This window comes from Dermacentor albipictus, chromosome 4, assembly GCF_038994185.2.
Source record: "Dermacentor albipictus isolate Rhodes 1998 colony chromosome 4, USDA_Dalb.pri_finalv2, whole genome shotgun sequence".
Taxonomy (NCBI): domain Eukaryota; kingdom Metazoa; phylum Arthropoda; class Arachnida; order Ixodida; family Ixodidae; genus Dermacentor; species Dermacentor albipictus.
In genome coordinates this window covers 119,223,087-119,232,689 of record NC_091824.1, presented here as the reverse complement: position 1 = coordinate 119,232,689, position 9,603 = coordinate 119,223,087, and the positions used below count along the sequence as shown (strand labels likewise).

The 9,603-nt window shown below is 46.0% G+C and overlaps 1 long non-coding RNA gene across 3 annotated transcripts in view; it reads right to left on the bottom strand.

Annotated features, from left to right (window-relative positions):
- Positions 1–219: 219 nt before the first annotated feature.
- LOC135916058 (uncharacterized) overlaps positions 220–9,603 on the bottom strand; it is a 47,082-nt gene continuing 37,698 nt past the window's right edge. For all 3 annotated transcript variants that reach the window (XR_010568824.2, XR_011514060.1, XR_010568825.1), the window contains one exon: positions 220–650. This is a non-coding gene — a long non-coding RNA (uncharacterized lncRNA). The remainder of the gene's footprint in view (positions 651–9,603) is intronic.

The window sequence follows — 9,603 nt, the reverse complement described above, 5'->3', positions numbered from 1 at the left end:
ATGATGCCAAACTTCACGAACTGTTGCAGAAACCTCCCGTGTTCTATGACGGTGCAGATGTGCTCATATGCGTGAGAAAGAATAATGCCGCAAGCTGCAAAATGTGTTTTTACTGTATGTCCTTGTTTTCAGAGTAAGAACAAGCAAGAGAAGAAATGCAAGACACTATTTTCTCTATATTTTTATATTTCATTCATTAAGTACCTTATTTATGCGATTTATTTATCCTTGATCAAATGATACAATTCAAATACAGAAGAGACAAATTATAAAATAAAGAAAGAATTTAGAATCGGCGAGAGACTTCAATCCTTCGATTTACCCTAATTATTATCTTCAAGTACTTCTTTATTTCTTGCTCTTTACGCTAGGCTGACTGCCATAACACGCAACATTCATTGCGCAATATTTTGTTTCATTTAAGCGAATCTCTCAAGCATGCCCTCCTTGCACGGCCCCGGCGGACCACGTGGATGTCCAGCATCTCATGTTGACCTGTCCGGAAATTCGGCCAGACAGGAAACACAGGAAACATCGTTTTGGCCAGGCGGGGATTTGGTCAGCGGTCTACCGGACAGGTGTACCGGACATGGACGGAGTCCTACTCCTGTGCCAGGAACCCCGTGGACTTCGTACAAGACGCTGAGTTACTATGATAAATAAATAAATAAATAAATAAATAAATAAATAAATAAATAAATAAATAAATAGATAAATAAATAAATAAATAAATAATAAATGAACAAACAAACAAATTAATTAATTAATTAATTAATTAAATAATTAATTGTGATACCACATTGTTCTTGGCATACCACCCATACAGTAGGTTTTTGCCATCGATATAGGACAGCACTGGATGGTGAGACGAGGCAGCTCGCAAAACGCAGGGAAAAGCGCTGTGCTTTTACCTGATGCATAAATAGCGAATTGCATCAGACAACGCACAATGAAAATAAAGAGAACGCATCAGTCTCTCTCTCTCTCTCTCTCTCTCTCTGACATCTGACATCTGAAACGCAGGAAGCGCAACATGTCGTGCCTTCAGAAACGAATTGCCCATATAGTGGAGGGCCCCTGTTCTCTCACGTGACAAAAGTCATGTGATGCCGACGCACGCGAGCGCTCGTACACGCAACAACGCTTGTTATACGGCTGCCTACAATAGATAGCCTTTTTTACATGTCTCGCAGTTACGTAGCTTTTAGAGCTGCGTGACTTATTGCATATATATGTCGCAAGCACTTGCGTACGAGTGCTTGCGCTAGCGATATATTCACGCAGTTATTGATGCAGCAAGAGACACTCTGTACAGACTGCCGCCTCGTGCGAGAACGAGTCCTGGATCGCAGAATAGGCGCCAGCAGCATGGCGCGTTTCCTCGGCTCTCTCTGCTGCCACTATGAGTCAGCCTCCCGATATTGATTTGACGGGGGAAATACTGAGCGCTGTACACAACTGCGTGTTTTCGAACGCATCGAATGACTTTCTCCATGCTACGTGCAGTCCTAACTTTAGCACTATTCATCGTGCTTTTTTCTCTTAGCCCTCCCGCTGTTTCTTAATGGTATTTCCTGCCAGCAAAATAAGCTAGCTAATAAATAAATAAATAAATAAATAAATAAATAAATAAATAAATTGAAGCTAAAAATAAAAGTAGACCACCGCGAGTAGCGGAGGTCCAGTTTGAGTGAGTACTCCGAGATGCGCATGTGACAAGGAAGGGGTGACTTCACACGACTGCGCACAAATGACTAACTATCGAATTACCTCTGATTCTAGGGCCCTTTAGTGCTTTTTATTGCAATGCAAAACTTTTCTGCAGTTGAGCCTCGAGAACTTTGTTCACCTTTAAAAAAATATGAAAAAAGCTTATTTCAGTACTACGTATCGCGTTCTCCAATATTACTTTCCTTCTATAATAGCATCAATTTCTTACTTTAAATATTTTTGAACTTTCACAACAACTTAGCGCTTTCCTTCCAAGCACCGCGTTGGCTCAACGTTCTGTTGCCGAGCACAAGGGCACGAGTTTCACTTCCGGCTGTGGCAGCTACATCCTGAATGTAACTAACTAACTAACTAACTAACTAACTAACTAACTAACTAACTAACTAACTAACTAACTAACTAACTAACTAACTAACTAACTAACTAACTAACTAACTAACTAACTAACTAACTAACTAACTAACTAACTAACTAACTAACTAACTAACTAACTAACTAACTAACTAACTAAATAACTAACTAGCTAACTAACTAACTAACTAACTAACTAACTAACTAACTAACCTTTAAAAAAAGGTTCGAATAATTTCCTGCAGGAAGACACACCACCGCACAATGACAGGACACGTTGACGGGTCGAGCGCCAACAACCAACTCTGGTTTAATCTCCTCTTAGCATCAGGCTCCGAATTCACAAAGCCTTTCGTTCAAAATTGCTGCTTGCTATTGGCCAGCTGCCTTCGCTGACAATATGTCCGACGTCGTCATTGGCTGGCATGTGTTCTTACGACCAATATTAGCGTAAAAACGCTTTGCGCATAGAGGCCCACGATTAAAGTTTCCGTCAGTAAGTGTTATTTGTCATCAACTGACCACCTTCGCTAATAATACGTACGTCCAGCATCAGCACCGGTTCAAATTTGCACTTGCGAACAAGTATATGCCATAAGAGCATTTTTGTGAATAGGAGTCCCGCTCTAAGAAGCTAGCCTGCGTAACTCGAGTGCACATCTTTCTCAACGGCGACGACAAACACAGGGAAGCAAATCACTTCATAACCGTTTTGAAGCGAGCTGATCGATAAGGCAACAACGATTTATGGGCCCGCGGCCAATTAATAGGCTCAGTAAAAGACGTGGGCGTTTGTCTGCGCCCAAAGACAGGATTAGCTAGACAGCGTTAACTTGACGTTCGCTGTCCGTGCCACCCCGACCATGTGATTATGCAGTGTGGCATAACCACACTACGGCGTGGTTATGCAACAGCTGCTCACCAGGGACGCCACTGTGTGCGCGTACCAGCAGTGGAAACCAGAACGCCGCCCTTGCTGGTGCAGGGCTGACCGAAGACCGTGCGACGGCGCGTCCGCGTGGTTTCGTCGCTTTTTGCACCCGGACGCACCGCGCGTCTCTGGAGACTTTCTGACCCTCCCCCGGGGCGCCCTGCCTATATGGGCGTTGATGCCGTTACAGCACGACAACGGCGACGGCGCAAACGCTCCTCGAGCGTCCGTACAATTGCTTTTGCAACAACAACAAAAATTCTCAGCTTCGCCCAAAAGGTGAAACTTGAAAGTGTGCCCCAAATGACTTGTTTCTTGTTGGATTTACTTCTTCTCGGCTTAGTACGATCTTCGTCCTCCTCCTTCTCGTAATAACAGCGCCTAAGACGAGGGATGTTACACGTGCCAGTCAATTTCCACTGAGCTTTACTTGGGTTTATTGTCTGTTGGCTTCTCAAACCTCTCGGTTCCTTTTAGTGTAGGTTCCTTTTAGGGGCCTCGACTTTGACAGCCTTGATATCTCCTGAGGCCACGATGGCACGAGCACACAGTTGTCAGTGGTCTCCTAAGTTCATGCACTACGTGACGTTAGTGGCTGAAAGGATATCCCAAAGCAAATAGGAAGGCTTAGCTTGGCGCTTGAACCCTTGAGACAGTGTTCTATGTGCGAGTTGGCACGTGTTGGCGTGACGCAGGGTGACTACTGTAGCTGCAGGACAGAAGGTACAGCGCTCTGGAAACAAAGACACAGCAAGAGAGGAGTGGCCACAAGGGCAACCGTTGACGAACGAACCAACGAACTTATATGCGGTGCAAAAGCTGACTATTCACTGCTATGTTTGATGGGCACTCAGTATATCTTATTTTAAAGTTTAGCTTGGCTCTCTAAAGGGATGCGGAAAATGATGCACTCGTCCTCACCATGAGCACTTTCTCTCTTCGCAAAGCGTAGAAGTAAGACCAGTGCCATGTGCCAGTGTATATAAGAAGAAGAAAAAAAATCAATACGAATCGAGCAGCATTTTCAAACGCTCTGGCTCCGTCAATCTGGCAGCGCTGTCTCCCAAACTAATATGCTTTCGCGGTATATATTCTCCGACACACTTCCGGGTACGTGAACATCAAGAAACAGCCTTAAAGCATACATTGCCTCGAAGATTTGTCGATGTGCTTTGATCGCGCGAAATCTTAGAGGTCGGGCTTTTCAACTGAGCTGCGCAGAAATGCGAACGGTGAAGCAAGTAACAAAATCACAAATCGAGAGTACTGTGTTTTCACTGTAAGTGTGCTGCTTGGAGTTCACTGTTCTTAAAGAAATGTCTACACTGCGTACAAAACCAGTACGTATATATAACATCCACAGATTTGCGGGTGCTAGTTGGAACCGCTTGGCGCAAGACAGGGGTAATTGGAGATCGCAGGGAGAGGCCTTCGTCCTGTAGTGCACATAAAATAGGCTGACGATTATGATGATTATGATGATGATGATGATGATGATGATGATGATGATACAGATATGTGTAACCTGTTGGCACACACGCGGCGCATGGAAGAGAGCTAAGTGTTCCGGTCCTTCGAGCAAACAGCAACGGCATCGCGCAGATCCTATTTTACACAACCACTACAGGTACTCTGCCTGTGCCGGCTGTTTGTTTGACGAATGCTTGACCTTTAATCCGAAATGCTAGGGCATAAGTAGCATTTCAAAGGCGTATTCATCAACAGCATGGTTTTCTTAAGATAAAGGTTTCATTAGTGGCTCTTGTAGGCGGGGGAACTAGTTACCTTGGGCTTGTTTTGTATTCCCATGAACGTCGCCGCGTTCCGTATGTTCTGAGAGTGGCAAAATTTCGAGGACGCTTAAGCTTCGCTTTTAAGAGTGGAACGCGATAGCGTTCATGCACTATACGTGACGCCAGCTGTGGAAAAGATGTTCCACATCCGCATTCATGAGCGTGAATGGCGCGGTTTATCACTCCAAGGGCAGATCTCGTACATGTACACAAATACCCAAGCCAGTTTACAGGAGCACGACTTCCGCGGTAGCTCAGCGGTGAGGCATATCGTACGCGCAATGTGCAAGACGTGGCTTCGGCTCCCGCATGCCACAACCGAGAAGCTAACTTAGTTGTCCAATTTCGTTTCAATTTACTTCCTATTTCGGTATTTGAAAAAAAAAATTGCTCATTTCTCCTACGCTTCCCGGAGCTGCATTGCCTGTTGTCTTGATATGGTTTGCAACTGACAAAAAACGGCACCCTTTGGTTACCCCTTAATCCTTCTCGTAACTTCGTAACGTACAGGAGACACATACATAGCACTCACAGAAATGAACTGTTCTGCATTAAACGTGCCGGCCAAGTGCACGCTGCACGGTTCGTGGAAAAGAAAACCGAGCAGCCTGCGCTGCCGTTCCCTTCTTCCACGCGCAGAAGAAACTCGAGACGCGGCTGACCGCAGACCGCGCGCTTCTTCAGCGCACCCGTCTATACACACGACCGGCGCTCCCATGGAGAAGGACGACAAATTGCGGTCCGGCGTTTGCCGCCTGTTATCGCATGCGCATACGTTGCGGCGCCACTGAATGCCCTCTAAGGAGGAAGCCCTTTCAGGACGCCCCATAGAAAGTCTCGAGACGCCCGCTCTCGGTCGGCGATCGAGAGCACGGAGCCGCAGACGGTCCAGCTCGTCGACGCGCAAGAAAAGAAGGAATGAAGAGGGGAGGAAGCCAACGGAGGGCCCTGAATGGCGGGCCCGTCAATGGGACGAAGACGAACGGGCGAAAGGACGCGGGGCCAGTGGAAAGAACCGGCCTTGCTCCACTCGCTGGCGCGCCGTCGCATGAACGACGAAGAATATAAGCGTTGCCATCTCGGTTTTGGGTCCGACTCGGCGCTGCAAGTGGCTGGGAGGTGTGCAGGACAAGGAGGCAATGGGCGATTTTCCGCGGTCTCACATGGGTCTCCGCCACACACACACACGCACGCACGCACACGCACGCACACACAATGACCATGCACGCATGTATAGGCGTCGTCAAAAGTTTGCGGACAGTGAGAAAATGAAGGCTTTTAACTGTGCAACCTGGGCAAACAGCCCGGTATTTCGACTTCCAGCCTGATACACTCGAACGACGCAGTGCTGTACGGTTTTACTGGCTTCTGTAACAAATGCCCGAAAACTTAGCGGTCCATAAACTGCACAACACACGTGTACAATTTCTTGCTTCTTCAAGCTGTGCTTCACACATTCGCGCGGCGACATCGTTTTGTTGTTTATGCGCCACCAGCGCTGAAACTTCGCGCACCAACAGCAGCACCGTAAGTACGCAGCATAGAGCGAGTATATCAATTTAAAGCGAAGCTATTAATGCGACTGGAAGCGTTCAAAAACTTAATATACGAGTTTTCACTGTTTTCTGAAAGAACTGGATGACTCACGAAGTTTATATGTTGAGCAAACGTGGGCAAAGTAAGGGACAATGTACTGGCAAAGTTTGAAGTGTGTAGGTTAATTAGAAATTCAATTAAAAATGCTACGCCATCGCTTTTGGCCCATTCAGAGTAGTTATGTGGCACGCTTACAAAGTTTTCCCGCGTACCTGAGGGCACCAACAATGGCAGCGATTTCATATTTAGACGAAATAGGGGCCACATTATACTTTACGTTTACAGAAAGTTTGAAGCGTGTATAATAATTACGTGCGTTGAAAATAATTATTGAAAAATCGTCTTCAACCCGTTTTCAAGCCTTATACCAGGCGTGCAGTTGGCTTTCCGGGACTCGACGGTGAACCTTTCGAAGCACTTTGTTTAGATTTCGTCAAAGCGGAAAGTACGTTGTGACCGAAGATCGGTGAATGCTTAACTTGTGTAGGTTAAATACAACCTTTGTAGAAAATTTCTTGATTAAGCGTTCCAGTGTGCCATGCTGCCGTTATGTGCAATGTTTCCCAGGAGGAGGAGGAAGAGGAAATAGCGAGAGAAGGCAGGGACGTTAGCCAGAAATGGTTGGCTACCATACTCTGTGGGACGGGAATAGAAAAAATGAGATAACGAGAGGGAGGGGAGGGCAATGTTTCTCTGAGTACATAAAGAACAGTACCATCAGCCTGATTCTTAACAGTATCACGCGAGTAGGACAAACACAGGACGCTAAAGGGAAGAGCGTAGCAGAAAACGCTTGCTTATGAACATTGTGGTCGATGTTCTGGCGGAGTAAAATGTGTGTGGGAGAATAACTGCATTTGTAAAAGTTACTTAACAAGGCTTCTCCATATGCCAGCAACGTTTCATTGTGATATATTTACAAACAACTAACATTCTTATTGCCACTGTCCGAAAGAAAGAGCTTCGCTGTAAGCTTTGTTGTTGTTGTTGTTGTTGTTGTTGTTGTTGTTGGAGTTGCTGTTGTTGTTGTTGTTGTTGTTGGAGTTGTTGTTGTTGTTGTTGTTGTTGTTGTTGTTGTCATCGTCATCGTCCTGAGTTGGATCGTGATTCTGCAAGGTCGCATATAGGTCTGTCGTCTTTATTCTTTCAGCAGCACGTTCTGCGATTTCGCGTCAGCGAATCCACCGCTTTTCTTGCGGCTCCTATGCCCGGTTCCTGACGTGTCTCGGCACTGGCGCGTCAGAATGTATAGGAGTGCATATATGCGCTTCTCGCAACGCGCATGTCCACGGATAGACCTTGGCTGTGGGCGCGCCGGGATGAAGTGAACGTTGAAAGAGGCGCGCGTCTGTTGTTCAAAACGTCGTGCCATTTTCGTGGCCTCGCTATCGGATGGCATCAGTGTACTTTAGTCGCGCGTACGAACTGCCATTGCACCTGCTGGCCAGCGCTGGTTCCACATACCGCAGCGTCTTCATACTATATAGTGCATTTAAAAACAAATACACAGAACTGCGCGTCATTGATGCAAAAAGTAAAAAAAAAGAAAAAAGAGAAAATATGCCGAAACATGGTGGATAGTGCTTACTTCTTAAAATATTATTTGTTATTCATTTTTTTGCGTGTGCGTGCGTGCGTTCGTGTAAATCGGTAGAGACAGAAGCGTCTGCCGACAATTCTGACAACTACAGCCCACATGCACCAAGTAGGTCAAGTTCCTCTACCAGCGTTGTCTCCCTTTCACCCGACGTAAATTTAGAACTCAAAAATATTTTGCTTGGTTGGTTATAGAGTTTAGCGCGATAGAGAAAAGTTAACGGTAGCTGGAGAGGTTATTCTATTGAGTTTAAAAAAGCAACACATCAGATAGGATCACCGTGAAAGGCTAGGAGAGACAAAGTGGTGGAGAGCTACTGGTTAGTTTTTGAGTACTTGTGGTTCTTTAATTAACCTGGACAAAATTTTCCGTAGACGAGCGTTTCTTGCGTTCCGCCCCGCGTAGAAACAGGAAGTCGCGGTCGGTAATCGAACTCGCGACGTCGCGCTCGGCAAGAGGAACGCCATAGTCACGGAGCCACTGCGACTGGTACTTCTCAAAGAACATCACTGCAAAACCTAATTCTCTGCGAAGCTTTCTCTTGTTACCAACGGACACGCCAAGAACGTCGTCTGGCTAGGCTCTGAACGCGGTTGAACTTTATACGACATCGACCGGAGTTCGCGAGAGCTAATCATTCGCGCTGTCTCGACGCATTTCACGTTCCTGGGCAGCATGCCTTATAGACAGCTAAGATGGGTCTATAATATTAGTTGGGTCGTGGTTAAGCCTAGCCACCACGCTTGACGAGGAGCCGGAAATTTCCAGGTTTTTTTTTTTTTTTTTTGGGGGGGAGGGGAGGATCTGAAGCCTAATGAAATCGTTGAAGTCTTGAAATGCGTAATAAAGATACATGTCCCCGAGTACACGAGAGACACAAGCTTCATACAGGGTTGCTTCCCTGCACTGTTTGTATATCATCATCAGCCTTGTTACGCCCACTGCAGGGCAGAGGCCTCTCCCATACTCCTCCAACTACGCCGGTCATGTACTAATTGCGGCCATGTTGTCCCTGCAAACTTCTTAATCTCATCCGCCCACCTAACTTTCTGCCGCCCCCTGCTACGCTTCCCTTCCCTTGGAATCCAGTCCGTAATCCTTAATGACCATCGGTTATCTTCCCTCCTCATTACATGTCCTGCCCATGCCCATTTCTTTTTCTTTATTTCAACTAAGAAGTCATTCACTCGCATTTGTTCCCTCACCCAATCTGCTCTTTTCTTATCCCTTAACGTTACACCCATCATTCTTCTTTCCATAGCTCGTTGCGCCGTCCTCAATTCGTAAGCCTCCAGGTTTCTGCCCCGTACATGAGTACTGGTAAGACACAGCTGTTATGCACTTTTCTCTTGAGGGATAATGACAACCTGCTGTTCATGATCTGAGAATGCCTGCCAAACGCACCCCAGCCAATTCTTATTCTTCGGATTATTTCCGTCTCATGATCCGGATCCGCGGTCACTACCTGCCCTAAGTAGATGTATAGATTTAGATATAGTAGGTATAGATTTAGATATAGTAGATATAGATTTAAGCAAAAACAGCCATGGAGTCAGCAGAGCAAACACTTTGTGACATGTGCTGACGCAGGCATGGTCGTTTAT